This window comes from Pipistrellus kuhlii, unplaced genomic scaffold (genome assembly GCF_014108245.1).
Source record: "Pipistrellus kuhlii isolate mPipKuh1 unplaced genomic scaffold, mPipKuh1.p scaffold_m20_p_1, whole genome shotgun sequence".
Taxonomy (NCBI): domain Eukaryota; kingdom Metazoa; phylum Chordata; class Mammalia; order Chiroptera; family Vespertilionidae; genus Pipistrellus; species Pipistrellus kuhlii.
This window is the reverse complement of record NW_023425404.1, coordinates 133,337,398-133,353,686: the sequence shown is the minus strand read 5'-3', so window position 1 is coordinate 133,353,686 and position 16,289 is coordinate 133,337,398.

Genomic DNA, 16,289 nt, shown 5'->3' with positions numbered 1-16,289 from the left:
TGTCTGTTGTGTTCTCTTTCCGAACTAATGACAGTCTTTTCTGTACTGTTGTATAGTATGGAGAATGCTTTACGTGCATTGATTTCTTGATTTACTGGTGCATTTACCTAAAACAGCAATTTAAATAAAAATATTTTAAATAAATGCAACTAATTGAAATTGAAGTCGCATATTGCATATGTTTGTGGAATAGGGGTTGTTCATTTAGTTGTTTTTTGTTTTGTTTTGTTTTGTTTTGTTTTCATTTTAAGCTTCCTTAATCAATTTTATAGTTTTTCTCAATGATCAAGTTTATTTATCCTGGTGGGAAGAGAGCTAGAAAAGCCTTTTTTAGGAGAGTAAGAACCTGTAGTTTGTCTGCCAAACTGGGCCACACAATCTCACTATGACCTTGGGCATTTTAAGTCTCATTTTACTGATCTGGAATATCAGTTTAATTATAGTAATTACCTATCTCACAGGGTTTGCGAGGTTTAATTAATGTTAGCAAAGCGTTGGAGCTATTTAGTAGAACGGTACTATAAAAGGCAAACTACCTGAAAATCAAAACTCCCTCCTCCCCACATGGTACCTAGTTTTATACACTCCTTTCTTCCAGAGTTAATATCACATGTATTGCTTTTCCTACTTCCCTCCAAGTCTAGATCTATGGATTTCCTTCTGGAGACTTACCTTGGATGAAAAATAAGACCTCTGCCTCACCTCTCTCAGTTTCACATCACCCCCAGGCTCTCAAGCATTCCTGAATTCAACAAGATCAGGATTAACTTTAGTATCCAAGCAAGTAGCTGTGGCTTGGCATTTCCCTTAAGTCCCAGTCAACAAACTGCAGTCCACATCTGAAGTTGGGCCTCACACATCTTTTGTCTGGGTCCATGGTATTAAATATACTGCATTTGACTTCTAACCGGTTTCAAAAATTGGGAGATTTAAATCATCACCTTCCCTCCTGGATATAGTAGCTAGAGCTAGATTAGCGATGGGGATCTTTCACTTGCCAGCTTTCTTAGCGCTCCCTACTATCTTACATTTGTCCACCTAAGCATTGGAGTTTGCAACTCAAGGTCTCTAAGTACATTTGTGTTAGCTCTTCACTGCACAGCAATGCCTGGCCAAATGGACAAGTAGGAGCTGGAATCCAGTCCGTTGCTCTGCTTGCCAGGACATGTTCTGGTGGGTCTAATTTGCACAGAGCATTCTAGGGACCAGAAATGGCCTGGTTGGTATTCCAACCAACTATAAGTCAATTAATTAGAGCAGTGAATGTCACAGCCACCTTAATTAGTATTAAGAAATTAGCATCCCATCCCTGGAATGATATCCCATAAGACTATATCTAGTTTAAGCTCAAAAATCATATTCAACTTTATCTTTACCCCTTTCTTATAGACCCATTTTTAATTAAAACACATTACAATACAAACCATTTTCCAAATAAGGTGTAAATGATATGAGGATTTTAATTGTGCTAACTCAGTGCAGCTGAAACGGGCTATTTTTAGTTGAAAATGAACAAAATGACTGAAAGAGTAATGTATATTGGATAGTTATAATAATATTATATTTCTTTCTTTGAGGACACCTGCTCTTTAAAAGAAGGAGCCATTGTTCACACACTAGTCTTTTCCTGTTAACTGCTAACATTTTATAATGGTAACCTTGCTTAAAAGAGCAGTTGTTTTTGCCTATTTGTAACTGGGCTCTTTCAAAATACATGATGATTTGATAGCCTTTCCAGCATTTCTGTTTTCAAAACCATCCTATTCCTGTAATTTTGTCTACCTAATATTAGTTAAAAAAAAAAAAAGGAAAGAAAGAAAAGGAAAAGAAAAGAAAAGAAACAATTTTGTTACCCAGTGATGGTACTAATTGATTTACACCTCTTTCTTTACCAAATTTTAAAGTCCAAAATTTGAACAATGTCCAATGAAAGCTAATATCTAGATATTTTACTGACCACTAATCAATCGACTTATCAAAGAAATCCAGACATGTATATTTGTTCCTTATGCAAAACATAATATAACTTTATTCTTCAATCGTAGAGAGAAGGAAGAATGTCAGATTTCTACTGACTACATGTAAGAGCAAGTAACTGAAACTGGCTTAAATGATGAGTCCCAGGTAGGGCAGGCTCCAGGCAGGGAACAATCTGTGGCTTCACTATGTCAAGTGTGGTGCAGGTTCTTCCCATCTCTCCTCTCACTTACCCCCATCATTTTGGCTCTCCCCTCAGGCAAGTTTCTCTCGCAGTTACTGTTCCAGTCATCACATCCAGGCATAAAAAGCTTTCAAGAAGAGCAAAGGACTGTCTTTTTGTGTCTTTATCTTTAGAGTCATAAAATCTATAAGCACTGAGGCTCACTTCCACGGAGATCTCATTAGCCAAAATTAGGTCACATGCCACACCGAAAGCAACCAGTCTCAAAGAGAATGAGATTGACTTGGTCTTTTAAGTCTCTACTATTCCTAGAGCTAGAGATGAGATCATCCTGAAGCACATGACAGGGTCTAAGATAAGAAATATCTGAACATAATCATAGTTTGATTGAGAAAGAGAAAGAAGAGGTGGGAGGGTAGATGGTCGTTGGTCAGACTAGTATCAGTGTCTGTTGTCCATATGTGTAACTTTATCACCTCATTTCTTCTCTCTCAGAAAAGCTAACCAGCCCTAAATCTCATGGATCTTGCCAGGTTATCTGCACTAATAAGAGAGAAACATGCAAATTAACCATCACTCCCCTATGCCAAGCCATGCTCACCAGTCAATCAGGAGGGAATATGCAAATAATAGAAGGGCAAATCAGCTATGAGCAGGAGGGGAGGGGAGGACAAAGGGATCTATAGGAGCAGCACTCTGGCCAGAGCCTGCAGTGAAGAGAAGAGGGCAGACTCTGGCCAAAGGCTGCAGCGAAGGCAGCAGGCTCCAGTGAAGGCCTGGGTCCCGGGTGCCAGAGGAAAACCAGTGCTGGAAGCCAAGGGAAGGAAGGCCCATTGCACAAATCTCTTCATGCAACAGGCCTCTAGTGCATGATAAAAAGAAGTCAGTTTATGGATACCAGCTCTTTATCATGAATGAATTAGTGACTTAACATCTCAGTTAGGAATATCTGTAAGTATAGCTTGTTTATAGTGACATGACTTTCTGGGCAAAGTTTTGACTTATCAACCTTTCTTTAATGAATCCTCTTATGTTTATAATCTGAGGACTTCTGTGCTGTGACACACAAATCAAGAAATATCTAAGCTGGAGATACATGGGATGGAGCTAAAAACAGTGGCTATGAGAAGAAAGGAAAGAGAATGATGAAGTTAAGCCAAATTAAATTACAAGAAAATTTTATAATATTTCCATAATTAAATCCATCATGAATAATTTCTTCAGACCTTCTGTTGGCCCTTAAAACCATTACTTGAATGTATTTGCAAAGTATCAGAAGCAAAGTAAATAGCCAGTTTTTAAAATTTCAATTGACCCTCAAACTGACTCAAATTTGCAAAAATCTGGCATAATTTTAAAGTAAATAAATAGAAGCAACACTTAGCAGAAGGTTCCTGACATAAACAAAGCTGTGCACGTTTTGTTTATTTAGGGAATTCATGCAAAGTGTGATATTCATTTAAAAATATTCAGCACAAAAGTGATTGATTTTAAAAACGGAATAGAATTAAGGAGTATAAGCATTCCTTAAACCAAAACTTTTTGGTAAAAGGGAGAATGTCTATTTTTTGTAATATTATACTTGGGTAAACATTTTTCTCTTTTCTATCAGATTTTTTAAAGGTTGACTGTGAGAAAATAGCCACCGTTTCTCGAAAATGCATTTGACTTGGGATGTGACCAACTCCATCCTTCATACAACACCTGTTTATTGCTCAAGGTTAAGTGTTGGAATGTGTGTGAAATTTCCTATGTTAGTCTTTTTTGTTCAGTGAATTTTCACAGCATCCCCAAAAGACAGAATTGCTTAAAATCCTTACCCTTGTGGAACTCACATTCCACTGTCATCTCCTATTCATCCATGGCCAGGCTGATTATTCCCTGTAATATTTTAACTGAGTAAACATTTCCTAAATACCAGTTAATGTACAGTACAGTGTGAAGTACTGAGGGAGTGACAAATGTCCATGGAGAAACTAATAATCTGAAGAGGACTCAGATATGGAGAAAACAAGAGAGAGAAAGGGGGGTGGGGAGGAGAGAGATATAAAGACAATTATCTCACTTCTCTTTGTACAAGAATTTATATGACTAGGTGAAGTGTAATAAAACACAGACTCTGAAAACTTCTATATTGAAAGTGTAAACAGAGTGCACTGATAGCATACAGGAAGGACTAGACATTTGGGAAGGTCGGAACGCTCCTCAGAAAGACCTTACAAAAGAAGTCTGCTCTGGACCAGAATGACTAACAAACACAGAAGAGCAGAAATGATATTTGGTGAAAAGAAATTCGTGTACACAAAAGCTGAGGGAACACAATGAGGTGTATAGCAGAGCCATGAATGGTGTGTTGGTGAATGTGGCTACACTAAAGGGGCCCAAAGAAGAGAAGAGGTAAGGGGAAATGAGGCCAGTGAAGAAGAACTGAGTCAAAATGTGTGTAACCTTGAGCGTTATGCTGAGGAAAAGGTCAGGCTCAGTAGTGAAAAGAGGACAGTAAATGTTTTGAGCACAGGATGTTTACTATCAGGTTTTTTTGTTTTTTTTTTAAAGGTGCCTTTGACTTATCTTAGAGATGATTTGGAGGGAGGAGATTTTGTTCCTTAAGGGCATTTTTAGAACTCAAATCCTTGCTGAAGAGGAAGGAGAGGAAGTAGGAAATTTTAGATATGCCTACCGTTTACTTAGGGGACAGATGAGCTTCAGAAGACAAGGAAGGTGAGTTGGGAAGAGGCACCAGGAAAGGAGATAGTGACAGGAAATACTGAAAGAAAGAGTATTCCTAAAGTGCTGCATTCTCTACGGAAATAAAAATGCTGGAAGTTTCAGAAAGGCTTCAAAGATGCTGCTTGGGACAATCCTAGCGTTGTATTCAGAGTAGTTTTATTTTCACCACTAATAAGTTTGGGAAGAAGTGGGAGACTCTCTTTACTATTACTGCGCTAGTACAACTCCACAATTAGTTTCTGCTCACTCATGTGCCAAAATTACAGTTATTTTTATTATGTATTTCATAGAAAACTATTACTTACTAGAGCCCTGATGAATGAAATTCATGCACGGGGGAGGAGGGGTGTCGAGGGGGAGGGCTTCAAGATGGCCTGTACCCTTTCACAATCCGGGACTCCTCGGGGGATATATGACTGTCAGTTTAGGCCTGATCCCACAAGCCTGCCTAATTGCCCTTAATCACTTGCCTGCTTGCCCCTAACTGTCTCTGCCTGCCTGATCACCCCTAACCACTCTTCCTTCCTGCCTGATCACCACTAACCACTCACCTGCCTTCCTGATCACCCCTAACCATTCTGCCTGTCTGCCTGATCATCCCTAACTGCCTCTGCCTAGGCCCCTGCTAATGCAGCTTCATCCAGAAATATATCCGGAATGACGTCTGGAAAGTCATTTAGCTATCTGGTCTAATTAGCATATTACCCTTTTATTATTATACTAGTAGATATTTGAAAAAAATACCCAGAAACTAGAGGTGCTTGTTATGTATTTGAGTTTGCCTGAAATGGAGCCAATACATATGGCAATAAGGATTCTCTGCCTTTCAGAGAACAGGTTAAAGGATTTATGGTTATTGTGGATAATTATTCAGTTAAGAACATTATCTTTGTGATCTCCACACCTCCATCAAGATGATGTAGAGTGGGCCATAGATTCTAATCTTTGCATAATTCCCAACACTCACCTCCTCACCAGGGTCATCAAGATCATCAAGTCTCATCTCTTTATGTACTTCATCACTACTTTTGTAGGTTGCAATCAGAAACCCTGGATTCCCAGGGCAGAGTTATTTTCCATGCTCATTTACATACAGCTCTGTACATCCATCTTTCAGTGTCTATCTCCCTGGTTCCTGAAACTGTTTATCTTTAGCAAAACCCCCAGGTCCTCAACAATTGCTCTGAAAATTCCCTTTCTCTTCTTGCTTCTTGCTAAAATGTAGCTCCTTTAGAGGCACTGAATGCCCTGTAGCTCTCTCCATTGTCCATAATAGGAAAGCTTCATCCTTGTTCTTCACTGCCACTGAGAGATTAGTTTGTGCTCCCAAACACCCTCCTTCCCTGCTTTAACATCAATGCCATCACACTGCATTACCTGCTTCTGTTCTGAAATCAACTATCTTAAAGGACTTTGCGTTCTCTTTAATCTTTGGCAAGTACAACTTAAGCTCCTTGCTTACTCCACTGTCTTTTCTTGATTCTACTATTTCAGCTCATTCCTCCCCTCTATCTAGAGCTCATTTACTCCTCTGACAGCAAAATTTCTTGAAAGAAAAGAGTATATGCAATGCCACATTTCCCTCCTCCCTTTTTCTATTGAACTAACTCCAATCAGGCACTTGTCAAGATTTCCAATGACTTGTACCTTGTAATATCCAAAGATCAATTTCAGCCTTCCCCTCATTTGACTCATCTGCAGCATTTGACATTCTCTTCACATGGGTTTTAGGAAACCACTCTTCTGATTTACCTTTTGTATTTTTACACTGAGTAAAAACAGATTGACCACCAGCAGGCACCCAGGGCCCAGGCTGGCTGGCTTCCCTCCTGCCTCAGCTTCATCAGGAAATCGGTCTAATTAGCATATTATCAATTTATTATTATAGATATTTGAAAATTTTACATAAATTATCTGAGATTGAACACCTCTTTTTCTAATACCACTGAAACTGACCCTCAGTTAATGGCAACTACAACACTCTCATAACTCGATTAGAAATTATAGTGTCCTTCTTTACTCTTTTTAATCTCATAATCCACATCTAATATAATAGTAATTCCTATTTGCTCTACAATAAAAACAGATCAACAATATGACTACTTCTTACCACCTCAACTGCTAACGCTCTGGTTGATACCACCAGCATCTCTCACCTCCAGTCCCTCATGACTGGTCCCCTCCTTGCCCCTTCTCTCCTACAGGCTCTTGTTAGCACTGCAGCTATAGTGACCCTGTTAAAACAAATGTCAGGTTTTTCATGTCATGTGTGATAATGCCAGGGGCTCCCTGCTTCCCTCAGGGTGAAAGCCCAAAAGTCTATAGTGGCTGAAAAGGCCTATATAATCTGCTTCCTTTCACCTTTCTATGTAATTTCCTCCAGGCTCAGCCACTCCAGGCTCTTTGCTATTCCTGGGATAGTTAGGTTCCCTCTACTGGAGACCAAGCAGTGCTGTCCTCTCTGCCTGGCTTGTTCTTTCCTATCCCACATCCCTGTGCATTATTCACTTCCTTCCTTTATGCTTTCACTCAAACCGAGAGGTCATTCTCAGTGAGGACTTACCTGTGCACTTTTTAAAATGTTGTCTTCCAAACTGGCACACCTTATTTCCCTTTCTTACTTTGGAGATTTACTTTTGTGTCAGCCTGACAGGGCCACGGAATGCCCAGATGTGTGGCTAAAGGTCATTCCTGGGTGTGTCTGTGAGGGTGTTTCTGGATGAGATTAACATTTGTATTTTTACACTGAGTAAAAACAGATTGACCGCCTCCATGGGGGTGAGCCTTGTGCAGTCTGATGAGGTTCCAAACAGAACAAGAAGTCAGAGGAAGAGAAAACTGAGTCTCTCTTCATGATTGTTTTCAAATTGGGACATCAACCTTCAGACTTAGACTGGTTCTCACACCATGGATTTTTCTGGTTCTCTGGCCTTCAAACTGGGACTGGAAGTGCACCACCAGCTCTCCTGGGTCTCCAGCTTGCAGATGGCAGCTTGCAGATTCTCAGCATCCATAATGGTGGGAGTCAATTCCTTATTTCTATATGTACATCTCCTATTGATCTGTTTCTTTAGAGAATTCTGACTAATGCACTGCTTAATTTTCCTGATAGGATTTCTCACTCCTACCAGTATATAAAGAACGTATTTTAAAAGCTGTTTCTCTTTACAGAAGGTAAGCTATACAAGAACCAGGGCACTTTTGTTCAAAGCTATTTTAATGCAGGGTATATTCAATTTTAAAATATATTTTTTTATTTTTATTGATTTTTTACAGAGAGGAAGGGAGAGAGATAGAGAGCTAGAAACGTCGATGAGAGAGAAACATCGACCAGTTGCCTCTTGCACTCCCCCTACCGGGGATGTGCCCGCAACCAATGTACATGCCCTTGACCAGAATCGAACCTGGGACCTTTCAGTCCACAGACTGAGCCAAACTGGCTTCGGCACTGAGCCAAACTGGCTTCAGCGGTATATTCAATTTTTTTTTAAAAAAAGCATGAATAAATGTAAGCAAGATAAAATATATAAATGAGAATAATTATAAAGTTAAAATAGAAATTTAAGAATTAAACCAGAAGTCCAAATGATAGAACTAGCCTTGGAAATGAATAAAAATAATCTTCTTCTGATTAAAAAAAAGAGCAAAGAGAAGAATAATAAGTAAAAGTAAAGAGATGATATAGAGGAATTTAAGGGCAAATTCTGAAGTAGTATGGTTGGAATTAAAAAGAGATTTCAATTCTGACTACTTCTCTTGTTTCATTGAGGCAGGAGGTGAGGAACATTTGGTAGAAATGAGGGCAAATGTAGTGTATAAAATCAGTGGTAAATATTTGAAATGTTCACTCAGGGAAATAAGGAGGGCAGTCCAGGATTTAACAGACTATATGGAATACTTTAAATAATGAATATGAGTTAACTTGAATTTAATTAAATAAGCTAGAGAAGGCTAAAGTGCTTGATATTTTAACATAAATGGAATATATGTATGCCTTTGCAGTGGATTTTTAGCTGCTGAAGAGAAGAATAGAGGCAATGTATTCTTGGATTGATGAAGAGTGAGTGATTAGCATTATGAGTGTGGTAAAATTAATGAAGATGATAGAATTAAACATCCTACAAAAAATGCTGTTTTTGGTTTGTGAAAAACATTTTAAGATAAGCATAAAGTGATTCGTAGTATTCTTTTATTATTCTTTCAATATCCATAGGATCTGTAATAATGTTCTTCTTTCATTTCTAAAATTAGTAATTTGTGTCCTCTTTTGTTATTGTGGTTGTTGTTGTTTGTTAGTCGAGCTAGAGACTTATCCATTTTATTGACCTTTCTAAAAAAAAGGTGCCTTTTTTTTAAACATTCTCTATTGACTTGTTTACAATTTATTTGAATTTTATACTAATTCTTATTTATTTTCTTCTATTTGCTTTAGGTTTAAGTTGCTTTACTTTACATTACCCAGTTTTCTAAGGTGGAAACTTAGGTTATAAATTTTAGATATTTCTTATTTTCTTACATATGCATTTAATGCTATAAATTTCCCTCTAAGCACTGCTTTCACTGAACACTACACATGCTGATAAGTTGTATTTTAGTTTTCCTTTAGTTCAAAATTATTTTTAATATTTTTGAGAGTTCTTCTTTGACTGATTTGTTATTTACAAGTATATTGTCTAATATCCATATATTTTGATATTTTCCACTTACCTTTTTATTAACTTTGGCACTTTAATCTTCTTCACATAATTTCTCTATTGTCCCCTGTAATACACATCAATCTTGTTATTAAAACGCTAGAGGCCTGATGCATGAAATTCAAGCAAGAGTAGGCCTTCCTTCCTCAGGCTGCTGGCAACAGCTTCCCTCTGGCATCCAAAACCTGGGCTTCTCTCTCAACCCCGGCTTTATCAGGAAGGTCATCCATAAGGACATCCAGAAGGATGTCTGGTCTAATTAGCATATTATGCTTTTATTATTATAGATGCTGCACTGTCTAAATTTTACCCTCATACCCAAGGAAGTCACTTATTTCTTTTGGCCTGGTGACTATGATCCTAACCTGAATTTCTCTCCAATAACTGACCTCAGTTAAAAGGGAAACTTTACTCAAGTGATGCCCCTTCTTGTGAAAACCGTGGCCAGCGTGGTTTTTGGGTTTAAAGGCTTGGAGAAAGAACTGACACACAAATTGACACACAAGACAAGAAATATTAATTTGATTATGGGGGAAGCCAGGGAAAAGCTGAACTGTAGTAGTCAAGTTCCACTGAGTCTCCTTTCCCAGCTGCTTTTATTTACTACAATAGAATACACAATTGCCTTTTAGGAATGCAAACAGACATATCAATGGTAATGTTTAGTAAACAGTAAGATTATCAGGTTTGGGGGAAGTTTGTTTTAGGCCATTGAATCAGCAGTAAGTAATAAAATGCAAATTCACCCTTTGAATATCAAAAGGAGTCCTGGTCATCTTTCTGAAAGACTCCTCTTACATTTATATTAATTGCTGTTGATCTCCAGCACCTTCTGAGTGTAGCCCACATAGAACAACTAGTCAATTCAAGAGGCCTATTGGATGGTCTGTCCTCCATGGCTCAAGTTGAGACAACTGTGAAGGGCCAGTCAAACTCTTGAACTCCCTATGGATCAGCTGAGTGCCTTGCAGAAATTGCATCACAGTTCAACTTCTCCTTCTGCCCAATTCTTCCTATTTCATCACTCACAGGTCTTGTTCCTGGAACCTCTACCCAATATTCCTCTATTCATAAATATCAGAGTCTCATAAGATTTGTCCCATGACAATTATACTGGAATTGATTCTAGGAAGCAGTCTAAGATGAGATGTTTGGAGCTGGATCACCTGCCAGCCAGATGCCAATAAAAATTTTCTCAGTGACAGTAGATGCAACTTTGTTAGGTCCAGGCCATCTGGTGGTGGCGAAATTGTTAAAATGTTCAATGAAGCAAAACTGAGAACATATAGACATTAAAAGAAATCCACTGGCATGTAAAACTTCTCACAAGTTTGAGAATTTCAGAAATAGGACTCATTTTAAGGACTTTGGAATTTGATGTCTATTTCTGAGGAGCATTGATACCTTGGAGGTATAGAAAGTCTGAGGGTGATTAACCACTATATAAGTAAAATATGAAACTCAGAGGGTCTCCTGTGGCCAGTGGAGAGCAAATGATGAAGATTTAGTATTTCATTGAAGAGGAGTAGAGTTCTTTAGAAACTCAAATCCTCTACTCCTGAAAGTCTGCTATACCAAGGTCAGGATATGGATATTTGGGTTGCAGAATTTCCAAATGTTGAATATCCAGACTCTCCTGAGCCCTTTGAGACTGTCAAAGTAACACACTCTTCCTTGTTAATTAGCCAGCTAGCCTAGCTTAGGTTGACATGTCTTCCCTGCAAGACCAAATGTACTTTTCTCAGGATATTCCCCCACTTTCCTCCCTCCCATCACACCACCACTAACCCTATAAGTAGGTCTCAATTACAACCCAACCCCCTGAAGGGCTGTGTCTGATAGAGTGAAAAAGGGATTGCCAATCTACTTGCTGGATCCAGGAGAATACACATGGGCTGGCATTCTGAGGATGTTGGATGAATGGGAATAAATTGTTGTGATAGCATTGTCCCAGGTTACAGCCTTTAAAAATCCATGCAAAGTCCCTGGGGGAAGGCAAGCAAGATGCTGGGATGGTTCCCAGAAGCTTAGAGAGAGTGATGGACTATATTCTGTGAGGAGGAAGTGCTGAACTGTTGCACTTACAGTTATAGAGGAATCAAAAAGCTCACAGAAGCGGACATGCCTCAGTAGATACATTAGTAGGTCAGAAGCCTATCAGACCCCTATGATCCATGAGAGAAAAATTCTACTTACAAAAGGAATAAGGAGCCAAAGCTGGTTTGGCTCAGTGGATAGAGCCTTGGTCTGTGGACTGAAGGGTCCCAGGTTCGATTCCAGTCAAGGGCATGTATATTGGTTGCGAGCACATCCCTAGAAGGAGGTGTGCAGGAGGCAGCTGGTCGATATTTCTAATTCATTATCCCTCTCCCTTCCTCTTTGTAAAAATCAATAAAATATATTTTAAAAAATACAAAAAAAAAAAAAACCAAATAAAAGGAATAAGGAACATTCTGGTCAGAGGAGCATGGACATTCAGGACACATTCAGTGAAGGCTGTCCTCTAGAGGCCAGGAATGGCCTTAGAACACCTGTGTCAAACACAAGGCCCGCGGGCCAAATCCGTCCCGCCAGGCCTTGCAATGTGGCCCGCACAGCGCTGTCATCACTGCACTCCGCTGCGTTTCCATCACAATGACAGTTTATGACTGTTCAGTAAACCATTCGGCCCGCGATTTAGGCTGGATTTTAGATTTTGGCCCCTTCTCTGATTGAGTTCGACACCCCTACCTTAGAAGATACTGTGAATAACTGGGCTCACTGACAGCATGGGACTCATAGTATTTCAGGTTAATATAAGCAAGGTACCTCAACTACAGATTCTACTAACCATGTTCCCAGTGGGAGAATGCTTCCAACAGGAGCCACAGTGAGTGTCCCTTCATCTTTAAGCTATGGCTGCCAAGTCTGGTCTACTTGTGTGCCTGTTTTCCCCAAATCCACCTGCCCACCTCTACCCATGTCCACCCTACCCCTTGAGCTATTCCTCACAAAAGGAAGTTCCCAAACACCCCAGAATGCAAATCACACAGTATGACATCCTGTTTCCCTGGAAACTGACTGCCAACAACTTTAACCTGCCATAGAATTTAGTTACCTATTGTTCTTCATATAGAATGTGAGATCCATGAGGCAGATATCTTTTCATATAGAACCCAACATTCTAGAACAGATCTTGGATCACTGGACGCACTCAAGAAATATGTGAATAGCTCTGGCTGTGGGGATCCGTTGGTTGGAGCATTGTCCTGTACACCAAAAGATGGTTGGTTCCATTCCTGGCCAGGGCACATATCTATTGTAGATTGTGGTTCCATCCACTGTTGGGGCACATACAAGAGGCAACCAATCAATTGTGTTTCTCTCTCTCTCTCTCTCTCTCTCTCTCTCTCTCTCTCTCTCTCTCTCTCTCAAATAACTAAAAAATATATACTTAGGTGATTAAAAAATAAATATTTGAGTAAATGCATATGAAATTAAGTTATTAACTTTACTTTTGAAGATTATGACTGGCTTTGAAATTCCAAATCCACTAAATCCATCTTATTTTTTAGAATATTTCATTTTGTGACCTAAACTTTTGAAATCTACTTTATGAAAACTTGAGGCCTAATTTTAAGTATATTTAGCATCACATAATTTGCTATTAATTTTTAAGTAGCTTTATAATTTCTCAAATTTACTAGATTATTTGTTTTTACTCAAATAGAAGCACAAAGAAGCACAATGGAAAGGTAATGTTATAACCAGATAAATATTTTTAGATGGCCATCCTTCAATACTTTTCTCTAAGCACATTTTAAACATTTTTTATTTTACCTAAATAAAATATTGTATCTTCTTTTTTGCTATTCACATTTTTACTTTTTATTTTATTTTTATTACCTGCACTCCCCACAGCTCAATTGTTTTTCCCACCACCAATGTTTATATTCTATTATACTTTTCCCCATGCACATATAAACATTTACAAATATGTTTACATCTTTTGAGTTGGGCATAATTTGTTTCAGGTATTGTGATGGATAGAAGTACCACCCAGATTCACCTTCAATGAAGAAACCAGAAGTTGGGAGTGCTGTCAGCAGATGTCCTCAGCTCTGGGTTTGTTCAGAGATTGCCTCAGCTGCAGAGAGCTAGCTCATCCAAGGTCATACCACATCTTGTGCAGCCAACATAAAGTGAGTGATAGAGATCAGAATATGACTTATTAGCCCTTTTGGGGGACATCCTGATGGCCCATTCTGGTTCTAAACCTCCTTGCTGGGTCTCATTACACCTTTTTCACCCTCTGCCTAATCTTGCTTTCTTCCCCTTCCTTCTCGAGTTGTTGATTATAAGACACTCACTAATAAATATCTAAGTCTAAACTCCATGTCATGTTCTGTACAATCTGACCTGGGTATGGATCATATTATATATTCATCTCTGCATCTTGCTTTTCTTCCTCACTATAATCATGGACTCTTTCCCAGACAATTGACATGGATCTAATGCTTTCTTTTAAACAACTATGTAATTTTCCAGGGTTTTCATGAACTACAATTTGTTCAACTGTCCATATGAGGGAACACTCTAGTAGTTTCCAAAATTTATTTTTAACCATACAAAAAGTTCTGAAATAAATGTTCCTGTCACAAACCAATTTAAACTCAAAATTACATGATTACTTGCAATGTTTCTATTTTTTTTCACCAATCAATTCTCCTTTATTTCTTTAATGAAGTCCTCAATAGTACCCTTTTATCTTCATCTACTTTCTGAGAGTTCCAGTATCAATTCAGGTCAACAATCAAGAAATTTATAATTGATATCTATAGAATTAAAGTCCTCCATAATTTCATGGTCATTTTTTTTTCTTAATTTAATGAAATTAAGTACTGTCAATATTTTTCTTACATGGCATAAATCACTATCATAAAAGTAACAATGCCATTTTTACTCTTATCTTAATCTAATCCACATGCACTGAAAAAAAAAAGTATTAAAAGCTATAAATTTTGAAATCGTAGACCAGGTAGGAATCCTGGCTATACAAATATTGAATGTCCAATATCCAAGTTACTCAAACTCCTAATTTGTAAAATGATGTACCTACCTTACTGGGTTTTAGTGATCTGTAATCTTTGCAGAATTTAAAATTCTATAAGTTCATTGTCTGGCAAAGTCCATGGCATAGAGGAGATGGTCTATAAATCATTATAATTATTTTTATCATATTCTGGATTTCCATGCAGGTGTGTGTGTATGTGTGTGTTCGTGTGTGTGTGTGTGTGTAAATGCTATACTCATTTTATAAAGTTATTTCTTTTAAAAGAATCCACCATCATTTATACTTAATGAAATTGAAGAACACTATCTTGTGTGGCCTTTGTGATATTTGATTAGATGCATTTACCTCCTTATAAAATTTCAGATTCACTGTATTTACCAAGCCATAAGAGTAAGTATAGTTCATTGCCCACTTGAAAAAGCAGATGCGGATAGAACAAGTTTATGGACTTTAAAATTGAGTCAGCCTTTTAGTTTCAAAACTGGAAAAGAACCTATGAGCCCTCCTAGATGCTTTACAGAGAACAAGATGCTCCCCTCCCCCCAGATCACTCTGATTTATAGGAAATACACAACTCTGTTGTATAGCACCAGTAGTTCAAATTTTCTTTTCTCCCATACTTTGTGATATATTTTCTGGTTTTTATTCCCTCTGACCTCCTAGTTTTCTTCTTGGATTATTTCTTCCATCCTGTCTAGCAACTCTACTAATCCAGGTATATGAAAACATTGTTTATGATCTTCATCTCTTCCACTCAACCCAGTGTGCCTTACCTGTAGGAGAGTAGGTATTAATCCATAAATTGGAGAACAGTGGACAGAGTGGATAAAGCAGAGAATCTTCAAGAGGGGCAAAAGATTATCTTTCAGGGAAATTACCTCTAAATCTTTACCCAGTTTGGGGCAACATAGAGAGAACCCAAACTGAGAAAAGGCCCAAACCCCATTTTGCAATAGTGCTTTGTGAAACATTACAGAGCAAAAAAATACATTATTGTCCTTTAAGTAGTATAGCAAAATAATATTTTAGGATGACCAATTATAAGATCTAATGGTAAGAAAAGTATTTCTTTTTTAAAAGTTTATTAAATCTATCTATAACATCTTTATGAAGTAATATTTTTTAATGGTTCACAGTTTTGGCTGCTATTTGTCCCCATTTAAAGCATCTAAAAATATGTAGGGGCATTTTGGATCATCAAAACGACTGAGGGGGCTCTAGCCAGTTTGGCTTCGTAGAGAGAGTGTCAGCCTGCAGACTGAAGGGTTTTGGGTCTGATTCCAGCAAAGGGAATGTTCCTGGGTTGCATGCTCCATCCTGGCTCTGGTTGGGAGTGCAGTAGGCAACCAATTGATGTGTCTCTCTCACATTGATGTTTATCTCTCTCTGATTTTTTTTTTCCCTTCCCTTCCACTTTCTCTAAAAATCAATGGGGGGGGGGGGGAGGAGGTTATCCTTGGGTGAGGATTAACAACAACAACAAAATGATGGAAGAGTATTAACTTGCATATTAATGGTAGTGGCCAAGGATGTAAATATCCTGTGGGGATTCCTGAAATTCAATTAATAATTGCTTTACAGCCTGGCTGTGTGGCTCAGCTGGCTGAGCATTGGCCCATGCATAGGAGGTCGCCAGGTTCGATTACGGTCA